A 15,423-nucleotide genomic window follows, 5' to 3' on the forward strand; every position below is an offset into this window, starting at 1 on the left:
TGTTATATAAAAATTGATGGATATATTACCTATTGTTATATAATGTGCTGGGAGAGGTTCTTTTTTGTCTTTTGGATTGTGCCCGTGTCGATGCCCGCCCCGGGTCGTCGATGGGAACAGGGGGAGAGAGAAGAATGGAGGGGCCACGCGCCCCCGCAGATACCAGTGCCCTCCTCGCTGGCCGCACCTGTCACCTCTCGCGCCCCATGTGCACCATCAGACGGCCACTGATGAGCATTCCCAAGGTAAACACTACAGGGGTGGGGCAGACCGTTAAGATTTTTTTTATTGTGTTTTTATCTAGGAACCTAAATCGATATTTCTATTTTATGCCCTTGTACGGTTATAATCAATAATATCCCTATAATGGTATAGGAATCATATCCATATTTAGTTGTAGCCCATGCAGTTACATTAAGCAAGGCTACTTCCCCGGACTCCTAGAAAGCACAACAAGTTCTCTAAACAAACCAAACCTCCAGCAACCTTGGAAATCCCCATTTGCTTTTGTTTTGATTTCCTAGAACTCCTGTGAAGCACTGTAAGAACGGCCAGTTCTTAGTGACATCTTTATTGACGTCTTATGTCCAACCTTACGTCAAACCCGGCACCTTTCAGGTATAATTATACCAACATTGCCTTAAGCAAACACACGGTGGTGGTTTTGGAGCCAAGCCGCTATCTACTTGCCCGAGAGCCCAGCTGATGCGAGAGCCCACGGACGCTGCCCCTCCCTTTTGACGCACTGAGAGAGACGCTGTCTTTTCTCCTGCCGAGAAATCCAGCTCCGGTGTTCTCAGTCGCCTTCGCGGGCTGCTGGGATATCGAGTCCTGAAAGAGAGATACCAGACCTCCTGCATTCTATTATCCAGGTACGGAGCTGACTAAACCCTTAAAGAGAATTCTTGAGTCAGATTCTTGGCAAAACCAACTTAACTTTAACTGCTACTTACTTACTCCTTCCCACGTATTAGGCTTAGGTCAGGTACACCGGGGTAGGCGTATTTAGAAGCACCAGTTGAGTATGTTAGTCAATGTATATATGTATGTATATATTTTATCCATTTGAAAGTATCTTATGGCTAAGAAACCATATCAATGCTTTTACAGTATTATTTCATAATACTGTACGCACTTTACTTTACATTAAGAATTGCAATTATGGCAATTCATTTCTCTTGCATGAGAAAGAAGACTGCTCAATAAATTACACCTTTTATTGAAAACGCCAGTCTCTCTTTTCTTTGCACTCTGGTGAAACTAAGTACGCACGATTGACTGAGTGAAATAGCGGTCTATTGTTTTCACACGACTCTAGAGATACACTCTTATTCTGAGGGAGCAAAGTTGTCATGTTATATGGTTGTCAGAAGCTAATCCCTTCTTGTCTATCCAGGGAGGTTAAACTCCTCCTCGTTTGTTCGAGAAAGTTTCAAGTGACCTCTGAGCTAGCTGGCAAACCTTAAGTCTAATATAGTCAGTAGAGACCTCAGTCCTACATTTACACTGCTGAGTATATTATTCCAGTGCGCAGAGCCTATTGGGAATATAGGAACTACACCACATGGCGCCCAACGTTTGGTAAGGCGATAAATCTAACGCAAGACGTAACTCAGTCATGCTTTTTCACACAGACCCTTTTTCCCGTAAATACTGGAAAAGACGTCTGGAGTGGGTAAGAGGTTAAAATCCGCGGGAACTTAGTAGGAAGAGATTCCTATGTATAGTTTTTGGTTTAGTCAACGTTGAAGGATACAGTGTTCCAAAATATTGTGCACCTAATCTTTGTTTCCTTGAAACTTGATCTGCAACAAAAACTTTTTTGCAAGTAAAATGGGGGAAAGTGAAGACGAGAGGGAGGCAACTAGAATAGCAGCTCGACTCCTAGAGGATGACACGAGTCTCCTACAGAATGACCCGAATGCTATACTAATTCTGGTCAACATAAGAAAAACTATAACTATTAAACTTATAGAAAACGGACTGACATCACGAGGTGGTACAGTCATATTCGTGGTAGAGGCCCATGAATATCGGCAGACAGAGGTATTCTATTCATGGATAAATTCCAGCAGCAAACACTGTAACACACAAATTCCACTATTACAAAATAGAGGAACCTCCGGATGAATACACTCCTTTCGAGGAGGTTGAAATCCCATTAAAATACCAAGAGCACCTGCTCTGGTTTAAAGGCGCCCTAAAACATAATAATCACATCACCAGGGTCGGTCCACTAGGTAGACCAGGAGTAACGTGGCCGGTTCTAGCCAGCTACACACCACATCCAGACATCGAAAAAATGTCAGACCTGGAACTTTTAGCCCAGCTAAAAGTACTAATTAAAATACATAGACAATTAGTCCAATATGTAATGCGGACTTCAACAGTCCAACCAGCTATTAACATTCCACAGCTGACCCCTCATCAGGGAAACACAAACAAAATTACGCCACAGAACATACAAACAGTCTTGGTAAAACACCCGCAAAACGAGAACAAATTCCATTCTGGCTAGCACAAAAGATAACTCAAATAGAGGCAGTATTCCGGGTACTACCGCTAGTGAGAAACACAGAATTCTGACTATCTGCCTTCCAATGGGGATCGCACCACATGTGGAGGATTGTGACACTTGGGGCACAGTCTTTGCTTCCATTTACACAAAAACACATGGTGTTCCGTCCATGGCGGTAATACCAGATGTACTAAGACAGATTCAAAATGAATACGGTCCAGAAACTGCTTTAACTCTGGGTATGAAATTACTGAAAGACTTCAAGCAGGTCTCGGCTATATTATTAGCCAACATAAAAGGAGAAGCAGCATCTGTGGCGATCCGCCAGAAATTGAAAGAAACAGATATAGCAGACCAACCAATTGAACTTGCCAGAATCATAGAAAAATCCTATGAAGAACTAGGTAGAGATAGTTTGGGTGGGAAACCGGTAAAACCCCAACTAACTGAAAATCCTGAAAAGATATTTATTAAAAATAATCTAAACACTCCAAAAAAGAGCTGGGATGGAAATAAACAATCCACTCCCAAAGAAAAAAGATTCCAGTCCAGAGGAAGGTCTCCTCGGCAGAGAGAAAGATCTCCGGACCAAGGACATAAGTCTCCCCAGAGGGAGCCCTCTGAGAAAAGATAAAACCTTAGAAATAGGGATAATTTGAAAAAGCCCGATAGATATCAAGATATTGATACACGTCCCTCTCGATCTTTTCAGACTTCCTCGCAGAAATAGGAAAGAAGAGGACGGTCAGAACACAGGGAAGAGCAAGTCAAGTCCAAAGACAAGGAACCTGCTCAAAGTAAAAAAATTACAATTTCCAAGAAAGAAGGTAGCCAGTATTAAAATAATCAAACATGCCGAGGATACTGAGGACACAGCTTAAAAACGGAGAGTGGGCCCAGACAATGCTAGACAGCGCAGCAGAAGTGACAATAGCTCGCAGGATCCTGATGAATCATCTGGAGACAGTGGACACGAATGAATACATTCAGGTGGAAACTGCAGAGACCAGAGTTAGCAAATCTCATAAAATATACGAAATAACACTGCGTATAGAGGGAGATAAGACTAGGAAAGTAAGGGGTCTGTTTTGGGATAACCTTTCAAACGGCTATGACATCCTATTAGCTGAGAAAGACTGGCCACCAGAGTTTGTTAAGGAGTGCCCTCATGGCGAAGAAATGATTATGCCTGCCTTCTCAAATCATATTCCAATTCATAAAAAATACACATATGCAAGAAAATGGGCAGTAGCTCAAGCTCCTGCATTATATAAAAATCATGTAGGATGGGATGAGGACTCCCCTCCTCACAAAATCCAGTTCAAATGTCAACCCACTGCACAAAGGCAGTACCCAATTAAGCAAGAAGCTAAAAAACAAGTCAGGGAGATCTTAGATCAACTTGAATACCAAGGGGTGATCGAAACATGCACCTCTCAAATGAACAATCCTTTGTTTCCTGTCTCCAAGCCAGACGATTCATATAGTCTAGTCTTGGATTACAGACACCTTACCTCATGTTGCAAGACATTTGCAGTACAAAACTCACACAGTGCAGCACTAATGAATAACATTGTTCGCAAAAAATACAAAACAACATTAGACATCTCTAATGGATTCTTTTGTCAAAACATTGCACCTGAAAGCAGGTATTTAACCGCTTTCTCAATAATGGGGTCACAGGGATTCAAGAATAGCCCAGGATTATTCTCAGCAAGGGTAACAGAGTTACTACAAATATATGATGATGAGGCATTATCTTATGTCGATGATATCTATCTCACAGATGATGACCTGGATACTCACTTGAAAAGAGTGAACACCATAATAATTGGGTTCGCAGCAGAGGGTTACAAATTCAACTTTAAAAAGTCACGAATTGCCCATCTAACTGTCCTGTTTTAAGGATATGAATTATCAAGTGAAGGCAAAAGCCTAGCAGACAACTTCTTAGAGAAGTGTGCTGTACTCAAAGCACCAAAAACGCAGAAGAATTTACAATTAATACTAGGTTTCCTGAATTTCGGGAGAACTTACATTCTAAATTATGCAGAGAGGGTTAAACCTCTCTATGAATTAATAAAACCTGATTTTAAACCAATCAATTGGACTCAGAAACACACAGAAATTTTGAGATCATTGCAAACAGACAAGTTAGCTAAAACAAAATTACAAACTCTCCACAACACATGCAACCTTGTAATCAGTCATCCCAGGAAGATGCGGATTCACGTACCTGACCTCTAATGAGGGAGAAATGGTACCAATAGCTTAAAAATCACATTTGTACACACAAGCTGAAAAAACATTCAGTCTTACAGAAAATATTGTAAATGCGGTTCAAACTGCTGTAGCAAAAGAAAGATCCCAAGCCCAAGGCAAAAGAATAACTGTTTATACAGCAGAATCAGCCCTTGAGGCGTTATTAAGCCCAGTTAATATAAAAACAGTGGCATTACATCCAAAATGGATACAGTGGGAAAATTCTCTTGCTGCAGAAGGCGTGAAATACTATTTTGACCCGAACATGAAAAAACTGAAAGATCTAAAATATGAAGAAGAATATCCTCTGCCAATCGAAATTCTGCCTCTCCAACAGTACTCTTGTGTAATCTATATGGACAGATTTGCACAACATTACGATGTGGATAATAAATCCTACAATGCAGCGTGCGCGATTGTTAAAGGTCGCTGGCGCTGGGGTGAATTCAGACCAAAAATAACAAAAACTGAATCACTGAGAAACTGTTCGGCTCAGCGAGCTGAAATCAGATCTTTAAAGATGGCGCTTGAAAATGCCGATCGTGAATTCCCGACACTAATAGTGTGAGATTCACATTTCTGCGTCAAATCTTACAATAATGACTTGCAGAACTGGGTTCAAAACGATTACAAAGATGACACAGGTGCCACAATAAAGCATAAGAAGCTTTGGGAACAGGTCGTTTTTTTGCAGAAAGAACTACGAAAGACTCACGTGATACATACACCGAGTCATCAACGTGATGGCGTTCACGTTGCAGGGTATTCATTGGCTAATACAGCCACAGCGGAAGCAGCTCAACCGGCTTCCGTAGCCACAAAAAAGCGTTCAGAAAAATACATAGAGGGGGAAACCATGCTGGCGGTAAAAACGTCTTCAAAAGGCGACTGTGCAGCACTACCCGTGAACTATCCACTCAATTATACATACATAATTGATGCAAACTCCGTTCCTTTTGCTCGAATCCCTGGAGTGGGGGATAGAGTAATTCAAAACACGAACAGGAGAATCTTCTTAATAGCGGACGCACACATGGGATTAGGTCTAAGGCACCAAGAGATCAAGGAATCTCTGAAAGAATTACAATCGGAATACTGGTGGCCGGGGATGAGCCTGCAACATTACAAATTTGCAAAGAGCTGTCCAAACTGCAACAGAGATTGCAGTAGCGAACCGACCGGAGTATTGACATGGCCCTTCTTGTAGTTAGCATAAGGCTCTCTATAAGTAAAATCCAGCGTCCTATTAATTTTTTTTTAAGACTAGATTCACTTAAAAATACAGACACCAGCGCTCGGCTGACGCCAGAACTGTTATAAAAGATTTGCGAGTCTTTATCGGCACATACGCAATTGGCATGCTACATTCTGACCAGGGCCCTGCTTTTAGCTCTGGAGCTTATAAGGAGGCCATGACCAGCATGGGCATTGCATTGCGGTACTCTTGTTCCTTCCATCCTGAGGGAAATGGGATTGTGGAAAGAAAAAACCGGGACATAAAGCAATCTATAACGGCGAGGGAATTAGGTTCGGGTGATGGGTGGGTCCAACATTTAACAAGTGTCCAACGTAATCTTAATAATCTGCCAAGAAATTCTCTAAAAGGTTTCAGTCCGTACGAACTATTGTTCGGTACTGGAATGCATATTCAGGACTTAGATAGTCAGACTTCAGTGGTAGAAACAAAATGTTTTGATATCAAAGATCGTTTGGCTATTTTACAGGACTTAAATGAAACAAGAAAAGCCCTGAGCAACATAAAGTTAAAACAGCAGCCAACAGCCACTGAAGATAAACCACCTGTCCCAGCAAGGCCTGTCTGGATTCCAAAGATTGGGGATCTGGTCAGAGAGAAGATCGCGGTGAAGAAGGAATTTGGCCTTCTTACAGAAAAGCAGTACCTGTCTTAGCTGTCAGCGGAACAAGATCAGTTGTACTACCGCCCCTTGCTGGTAAAAAGGAGAACCGAGTTGTATCCATCGACCTGGTAAAACCAAAATCATGTGGCCAATAATGAGTAGTAGGCCCAGTGGACTCTCCAAGAAATAGCAGAATACCAACATTTGCTACAATCCAAGAGGTTCAAACTGAGAGATTAATCACATTTGATAAACCTGCAGTGAATAAAAAAAGGACTATGCAACAATGCCATGGAACTTGTGCCTCTTGAAACCCAAATTGCAACAGTTCGTCAAGAAACACCTGTCTACAACGATGTATCCTCAGACTATGCTAATGAAAGAAAAAATGAAAAAGCAAAGGAAAATTCGGAAGCAATTCCAACAATTGACAGAACTGCATCTGGCTACTTCATCAATTTCGATAACTTTTCTGCAGATCCAAGCGAACCTGAAGAAACGCCAACAACAAAAACTTTCAAAGATAAATTAACTAAACTCTTTCATCAACTCAAAGAAACCTATCGGATTTCTCCATGGATTGAATTTTGGATTGCGTTAGGTGTACTTTTCCTCCTGCTTTGGCTCATCATGGTACTTTGTTTGGGAAAATTCATCGATTGAAAATACAGTACAATGGACACAGCAAGTCAAAACATCAACTTGGTCCTAAAGCCACACAAGTCATCTCACATCGAGAAAAGAGAACTGTCATCAGTGAATGTCACAGCCATTCCAATACCCGGTGGGGTAGCTTGGGACAAAACGGATTACGAAATCTATGGCCTGGTTGAACTCTTGAAATATCCACATCAGTTCAAGGTTTCATTAACTGGCTTTGTAAAACCAAGTACATTCTCTGATGATCGGGACTTTGATAGCATAAATAATATGATGTCAGATTTAGTAATGTCAGCAAAATTTACAGAACATGATTACTTACAGGGTTCGTCGAATTATGAACAAATGTACTGTTACAATCACTTTGCACATCACTATTTACATAAATCTGCTCAACCTAGAAATGTTTTTAAGTATAATCAATGGGAACATTGTGCAACTCCACCTAAAAGCAGTTCGAAAACATTTTATGAGAAATTTCCATACTTCTCAGGGTTTAACACAAGTGATGCAGAAATGTTTTATCTTAAACTGTTAAATAAGACGGGGATAAAAACAATGTTGACAAATACTAAATTGATTTATTCTGAAACATTTAATGAAAAAATTATTACATTTGGTTTTGAATTCTGGAAAAACAACAATGAAACGAAAACCATCTGGGGTACAAAAAATTGGCAGGTCCAAGGTTTAGAAGCATTATTTAGAGCCTGCATGATCCCAGAACAAATAATATTCTTGAATGACACCATTCAACAGACTACTTGTCTTGGCCTAGCTAAGATTAAAGACTTAAACAAACCGTCTATTCCAAAGCCACTACCTGATAGTAATGCCACTGCAGATGTTGAAATAGACGTGTCCAATATTTTACACCAAAACAGAACACATCCTGATTAGAAAAAGTGGTTGATCTGGCCAACAGACACAAATAACTGTCAAGATAGATTCCTGAACAATATACAGGGGTTCAAAATGACCAGACCAGACCCTAGATACTCCCAGAGACAACATCCAGGGATAATAACAACATACAGTGTAGGGAAACTATGCCTTGAGTGGCTACAGAAATCCACACTGGCTGAAATTAAGCAACACTTGACTTTACTTAAAGACGGTGCTGACTTGCGTGATTTCATAATGGGACCAGGCAAACAGCGTCAAAAACGTTTCATAGCGGCCGGTATATACGCTGCATAAAACGAAGATTGGAAAGTAACTCAAATTGAGACAGCAGAAAAAATACGAGAAATTGATTATATTAATTTGGAAAAATCACTTTCTGTTGTGGACAATGGGTTAATGACTGTCCTCCAGAATATATATACTGGACAGTATTGTATCATCTGCTATCGATATAATAGATCAGGACTTACTAATGTTACAACACGGTCAGTCCCAATTACGTTCTATTATACAGCTCGGCTGGACGTTGCAAAATCTGCGTTCAGGCTACGTGCCATGGCGTTTGATAAACACAACGTCATTATTCTCTATCTTTAACCTTACTGATAAACAAAGCAGTTTGGCACAAAAAGGAGCAGACTATACGATTCTGAGCATTGAAAAACGTGAGAGATTACCATTGCAATGTCAGAAAGACCTGTCATTGAATGGATAATACACGGAATAATTACTATTCCGATAACAACTTTCCAATTTAAATACTGCCAAGAATATATACCAGTGGGCCAGTATGAAAGGTTGGGTAAAGGGTACATTAAGTCATCATGGAAATTGCCTTACACACACACATGTTATAGTGAAAAGAAACAGAATGTATTTCTTAGTGGTAACAATTGTAAACAATCACTAAGCGGTATACTTCTGTGCCAAGGTATTAATTTGCATGGGACCTGTGAGGGGAGTTCAAATAACCTTTCATGTCACCATCACGGCACACCTGCAACACAAATAGAGCCATTCTTTAAACAGCTTTCTAACAGGAGCTATATTCTAATAGTGGACCACAGCTGTTGTGGCATGGTGCCAGTGAAAGCCTATCTCGTAAGCGTTAGTTCCATGGTCACTTGCTGTATGCAAGTATTGTATCCAAACAGCACTCCAGATACGGAGGCGACAATTTGGCCTTCTTTGAATATCTCTTCTATTCGAATTGATACTTTAAGCAGAATGAAGTCTGTTCTTTTGCAGACAGCCGTGCCTTTAACGTCATCAATAGAAACGTATGATCTTGTGGTTGCAAGGACAACGGCAGAGATACATACCCTTTTATCAACAAATTGCCCCGCGCATTTCGTAGAAATGCTAAGCCAAATCCTAAATATGTCTGATGCCAGTATCCCACATATATTTAAGACAATTTTTGGGGGACTGTTAACACCCTTCAAAACAGTTCTGGGCATTTTTCCCAATTTTGTCCATTCTGTCTTTGGCGGCCTACCACTACTTTTTGGACTCGTAGCAGGAATTTTATTTTTGATCCTTCTGCTCCGATATGGCAAGCCAAGTCGCAGACAAGACTCCAGCAACGATGGAAGAAACGATCCTAGCTATACGCTATCGGGACCGCATAACTAAAGTCCTTGGATTAGCCCGGCTAAGAGCTCTGAATATGACCTAGTTTCTTTCATTCAGACCTATCTGGCAAAATTGCATCCTACCTGTGCTTCGATGTATGCTATGCGGAGAAGAATGCGTGTTGGACGTCTGTCTTACACTACCATCAGCAGTACCATTGGATACAGATACTTTGCTAAGTCCTGTAACGGCTCATGTATCGTGTTGTCCCCAGCGGCTACCCATTCTGATGACGGCATTCGTTGAGACTTCACCACTACGATTAGGTGGCAGTGAAGTACGAGATGAGAGCAGCATCACCCAGGTACGACCTTCTGTGAGCATTGCTGATCCTGACATCGATGATAACAATCATTCTGACGATTGCACTGTTGCGGTATTATCAAACTTGGTCGAACTTTCACCTGATGTCGTAGACCAATTTTTTGCGAGTCTGTCTGAAATGATGTTCTCCCCTGAACAGAAAGAATAACTTTAAGCAACGAGCACACAGCGTTCCCCTGAACTCTGAATTCGGCCTTCAGCTTTGATAAACAAAAGCTACTGAAAACATTTGGAACTATTTTCTACCCTGAAAGCGAAATTATTTTTTCAAAACTTCCAAAATATTTACCTTTTTCTGGCACATGTACTCTGCTTAAAGTAGAACTATTCTTAAAGAACAGAGCTTCTATTTTTAGGAACTCTAGAGACAATATATTACCTCAGCCTCGAGCACATATACAGCAACTGTATTCATATGTGATGGAATGGTCTCGACCTTCTTTTCTGTATTAAGAGCCATTTCATGTGTAATTTTCGCAAATCGTTCAGCTAATATATATAAGCATGTTTAACTGAATGATTACACTGCTTGAAAAGCGTACAGTACCAATAATCATTTTTCGTGTATTTCGCATACACCATTTCGAATGCAAAAAAATGTATTTTGGGGTGGGTTGGAATACACATACACCTTTACATGTTTACTATTGCTTAGTTTTAGTAATGATGGACATTAGATCGTGGAGTGGGTATTGTGTTTTTATCTAGGAACCTAAATCGATATTACTATTTTATGCCTGTTAGAACCTGGGATGTCAGGTCACCTGGGGTAGCCTGGCCTAGGGCAAGACATGCATTTCAGAGGCACAAGTGTGAAGGTTGCAAACCACCCAACAGTAAAACCACGCAATAACACACAAAAATAACGCTACACCAAAATGTGGGAAAATAAGTACTGCTTTATAAAAATATATCTTTGCTCTTTGGTTTCAAAATCTTACAATTTAGGCATTACAATTTGTCTTGAAAGCAATTACTATACTCTTGAACTACTAACACAATTTAGCAACCAGTATTTACAGTACCATATATTTAGTCACACACCATAACTCTGTCTGGCAGGTAACGCTTACACTTCCATAGGCCGGTTAGATATGTCCTGTACTCTACAGTTGGTCTCAGAATTAGCGATTATACTTTTAACCTGCTATGCAAGTTATCAACTTAGGTTAACAGTTCACTACATTTGGTCACACACCATACCCATATCTGGCAGGCAACCCTTATCCCTTCATAGGCCAGTTAAATAGGCAGTGTGCTTTGCTTTTGCTCCTCTCAAATTCTACTCCACCCAGGGGGGGCAAACTGTCATAACTGTCAAGAGCCCGGGGTTCAATGAGGCCTTTATACTTCCTTCACCCCTCAGGTAAAATCAGGCTTCTTGAGGCGGTGAAGTTTTGTAAGTTGTGCCACTCGTTTCTTACAGGCCCTCAACCCCCTTCCTCTAGGTCAGTGCTGTCCCGTGTGGGGAAGAAGACAGACGAACAGGAGGCCTAACCAGCACTCCCTCGCCACCCCTCACTCTTCCCGGCTTACTTGTGCAGGCGGCCGGCAGGCGGTTCCTCCGCTCACCCACTGTGCTTCCCAAACGCTTCTCCTCCGGTGATCGGCCCCCTCGCTCCCTCGCAGAGGAGCGGAGGCCCTCTCAGGTGCAACCCGGGCCGCTGTCACGGTGATTCCGCCACACGAGCGGCGGCTCCTCACCAGCAAGGATCTGTCCCACGGCGCGCAGAACGGTCTTCAGCCACTCGACGAAGACGCCTCCTCTCAGCTCCCCTCAGCGGCGAAAGTCATTGTTTCCCCACACGAGGGCTCTTCCGCGCATGCGCGGAGATATAGTGTCTCCGCACTGGGCCTGCTCGGTCCTAGGCCCCTCCTGCAAGGCAGTCCCCCAGTCAGTGAGGAAACAGCGCGCTGGCGCCGGGCATGAACACAACGCCCTCACTCTTCTGAGTCCACCGGTGCGCTGACACAGAGCGCGCTAGGCACCCCCGGGGTCCCGATCACGGCGAAAACCTTCAAGACTTCCCAGATTAGATGGGACCTTTCTCCACTCTCCACCACCTTAAAAGTTAAGAGAGGGTCGGTTCGCTACCAGTCCTGACACAGGTAAGAGGTGCCCAGCGCCACCCAGGCCAATAGCTTACTTCTTGCCCTCAAAAGGGAGGGGGGGAAATCAAAGGGCTTCCTCAGTATAAAGCCACTGTGCACTTTTTCAGCACTAGAACACCAGCCCTCCTTACTGGACAGATAACAGGGCACAGGAGTCCTCTTTAGTTCGGTTCCTACCACTGGGCAGAGGACTGCGCTCCACAGCACCGCAGTCTCCTTCTCCTGTTTACACCCCACTATTCTGAGGCTAGGGGTCAGTCAGGCGCCCAGGGTCTCCCTGAAACTTCCACAGCGGGGACAAGACAAGGATCCCAAAGGAGGAGTAGAGAAGTGGATTAATTAGGCTGCTTCCCAGTCCAGGAGTTCAACCCTCTCACTAGTCTCCCCCCACCTTCCAAGATAGCCTGTCCTCCAGCTGACTCTCACAGGTAGACAAAATGGCTGCCCCGCATTCCGCCTTATATAGGCTGACCCTCAGTGGTCCAGAATGGACCAGAAGGTTCTAGAACGCCCTATGCTAGGCTATGGCCAAGTTCTGAGTTTGACAGTTAGGGCAGTTGGTAGCCACCATTTTGTGTGGTTCCAACTTTTCCTGTCAGAACAGGCCTCTGGGCCTGAGGTGAAAAATTATGAGGGGGGAAAAGAACACCTATCCCCTGGGCCAACACCTAGAAAAAGTCAGTGGACAAAAATTATCAAGGGTATGAGGGGCAAAAAGGGGACAAAATAAATAAATAATAAATAGGAGGGACTACGCCAAAAAGCCAGACAGGTCTAACACGCGTCCCCCCCAGCTGAAAGTGGGGAGAACTACCCAACCCCTTGGGAGTCCTCATCACTAAGGCGGAAATACCTGGAGAGACCGTCTGCATTGGCGTGGTCCACTCCAGGCCGATGTTCCACCCGGAAGTCCATTCCCTGTAGGGAGATGGACCACCTCAACAGCTTGGGATTCTCCCCCTTCATTTGCATCAGCCAACGAAGGGGTCGGTGGTCAGTCTGAACCAGGAAGTGCGAGCCAAAGAGGTATGGCCGCAGCTTCTTCAGAGCCCACACCACCGCAAAAGCTTCCCTCTCAATTGCACTCCACTTCTGTTCCCGGGGAAGCAGTCTCCTGGATAAGAAGACTACAGGCTGATCCAGGCCCTCTTCATTTAGTTGCGATAACACTGCCCCAATGCCATGTTCTGATGCATCTGTTTGGACAATGAACTCCTTGGAGAAGTCTGGGGACTTCAGGACCGGTGCCGCACACATCGCCTGCTTCAATTTCTCGAAAGCTTGCTGACAAGCTCCCGTCCAAACTACCCATCGAGGTTGTTTCTTCGAGGTGAGCTCTGTGAGGGGCGCTACAATAGTGCCATACCCCTTCACAAAGCGACGGTAGTAACCTGTGAGGCCCAGGAAAGCTCGGACCTCAGTATGTGGCTTGGGGGGTTCCCAGGCCATGATTGCCTCAATCTTCGCCTGCAGGGGCTGCACAGTCCCCCTACCCACCAAGTGTCCAAGGTACACAACGGACCCCTGCCCAATCTGGCATTTGCTGGCCTTGATTGTCAATCCAGCTTGTTTCAGGGCCTGGAGAACTGCTTGCAAATGCTGCAAATGGTCCTCCCAACTGCTACTGAAGACAGCAATGTCATCCAGGTAAGCAGCAGAGAAACTCTCCATTCCAGAGAGGACCTGGTTCACCAGCCGCTGAAATGTGGCAGGGGCGTTCTTGAGCCCAAAGGGCATCACACAGAACTGGAAGTGTCCCTCAGGCGTGGAGAAGGCTGACCTTTCCCTTGCTCCATCTGTCAAGGAGATCTGCCAGTACCCTGAAGTGAGGTCAAAGGTACTCAGATATTGGGCAGCTCCTAGCCGGTCAATTAATTCATCCGCCCTAGGGATCGGATGAGCATAGAACTGCTCCTAATGCTGTTACCTTGTTATCTCCTTTTGAGTTACTGAGAGGGCGTAAACCCAGTACTAATCTGGTTCCTTGGTGGTTAAAGAACAAGGATAGTGGTCGCATTGATTTTGCAGAAGTTGATTTTGGAGAAATTTGCAGGAAAGTTGATGCTTATAAGGAGAAAATGAAGAAGGATTTGTCAAAAGTGGAGACAAGAGGCTGTGTGTCTATTCAAGTGGGAGATGTTGTGAGATTAAAAAAGGGAGGTTATGTACATAAAGGGTTAGCAAAGTGGTCTGATTCCGTTGAGGTAATTGAAGTATTCAAGAATGCTGCAAGAGTACTGGATGGAAATGTTTGGCATTTTAGTAGAGTTTCAAAGTTTAATAATAGCAAGCAACTTTCTGAAGATGATTCACCTAATGTGTTTTTGAATGAGGATGATTCATTTAATGTGTTTTTGGATGTCACCGCAGACAGGTCAGGGTTATCTAATTCGGCTGCTGTTTCTGTCAATTGTGATTCTAACACACAAGAGTTGTTGAGAGGTTCAAGAAGTCGCAGAGCTCCGATACGGTTCAGAGACTTTGTTCTTACTTTAAAAAAGAAAAGGAGGGAGGTGTGTGGTATAATGTTATTGTTTGGAATGGCGCGCGTGAATACATGCGCGTCATCCACAAACAATATGCGTGTGTTGTGATTTAAATGTGTGTATGTCGCTTGGTTGTTGTTCGCGTGCTGTGTCCATGTGGATCTGTGTCTCGTGTGTGTGTTGTCCTTTGAATGTGGGCGCTTCATATTAAGGGTATGACTGGCGGTTGAGAGCTATTCTAACTGGTACGTTGCTGGAGTTAACTTGCAAATAAAGCTCCTCTTACTTCATTCATGGATTTTGTCTATTTCTTCTTTTGAGAAGTCTTCCTTTTATCCTACAATACAGTGCATTTGTGCCCTTTCACATTTGCATAGAGCAGCGCAGCAGGAAGACTTATGCTGCTGCCCTATGACAATAACTCATAAATTAGGCCCTTTGTTTTTAGCCACACCTCTGACCACTTCCCCACACTCACTGACCTTGGGTTTGATAAACACTGTTTAATATTATTTCCCCACTGTAAAAATGTTTGCTATGGGAATTGGGAACGTTTATGGTTGTCAATAGTTGTCAATGATGAGAAATTTGTCACGAGGGGGTCCTTAAGCCCAAAAGGTTTTGACAGGGGGGGTCTTGGCATCAAAAAGTGTGAAGACCT

At 43.3% G+C, this 15,423-nt stretch overlaps 1 protein-coding gene across 1 annotated transcript in view; it reads right to left on the reverse strand.

The window, feature by feature from the left end:
• The window catches only part of LOC147692134 (trafficking protein particle complex subunit 6b-like), a 267,176-nt gene that overhangs the window by 249,838 nt on the left and 1,915 nt on the right, over window positions 1-15,423 (reverse strand). The window lies entirely within an intron of this gene.

The sequence above is a fragment of the Lissotriton vulgaris genome, chromosome 9 (assembly GCF_964263255.1).
Source record: "Lissotriton vulgaris chromosome 9, aLisVul1.2, whole genome shotgun sequence".
Classification (NCBI taxonomy): domain Eukaryota; kingdom Metazoa; phylum Chordata; class Amphibia; order Caudata; family Salamandridae; genus Lissotriton; species Lissotriton vulgaris.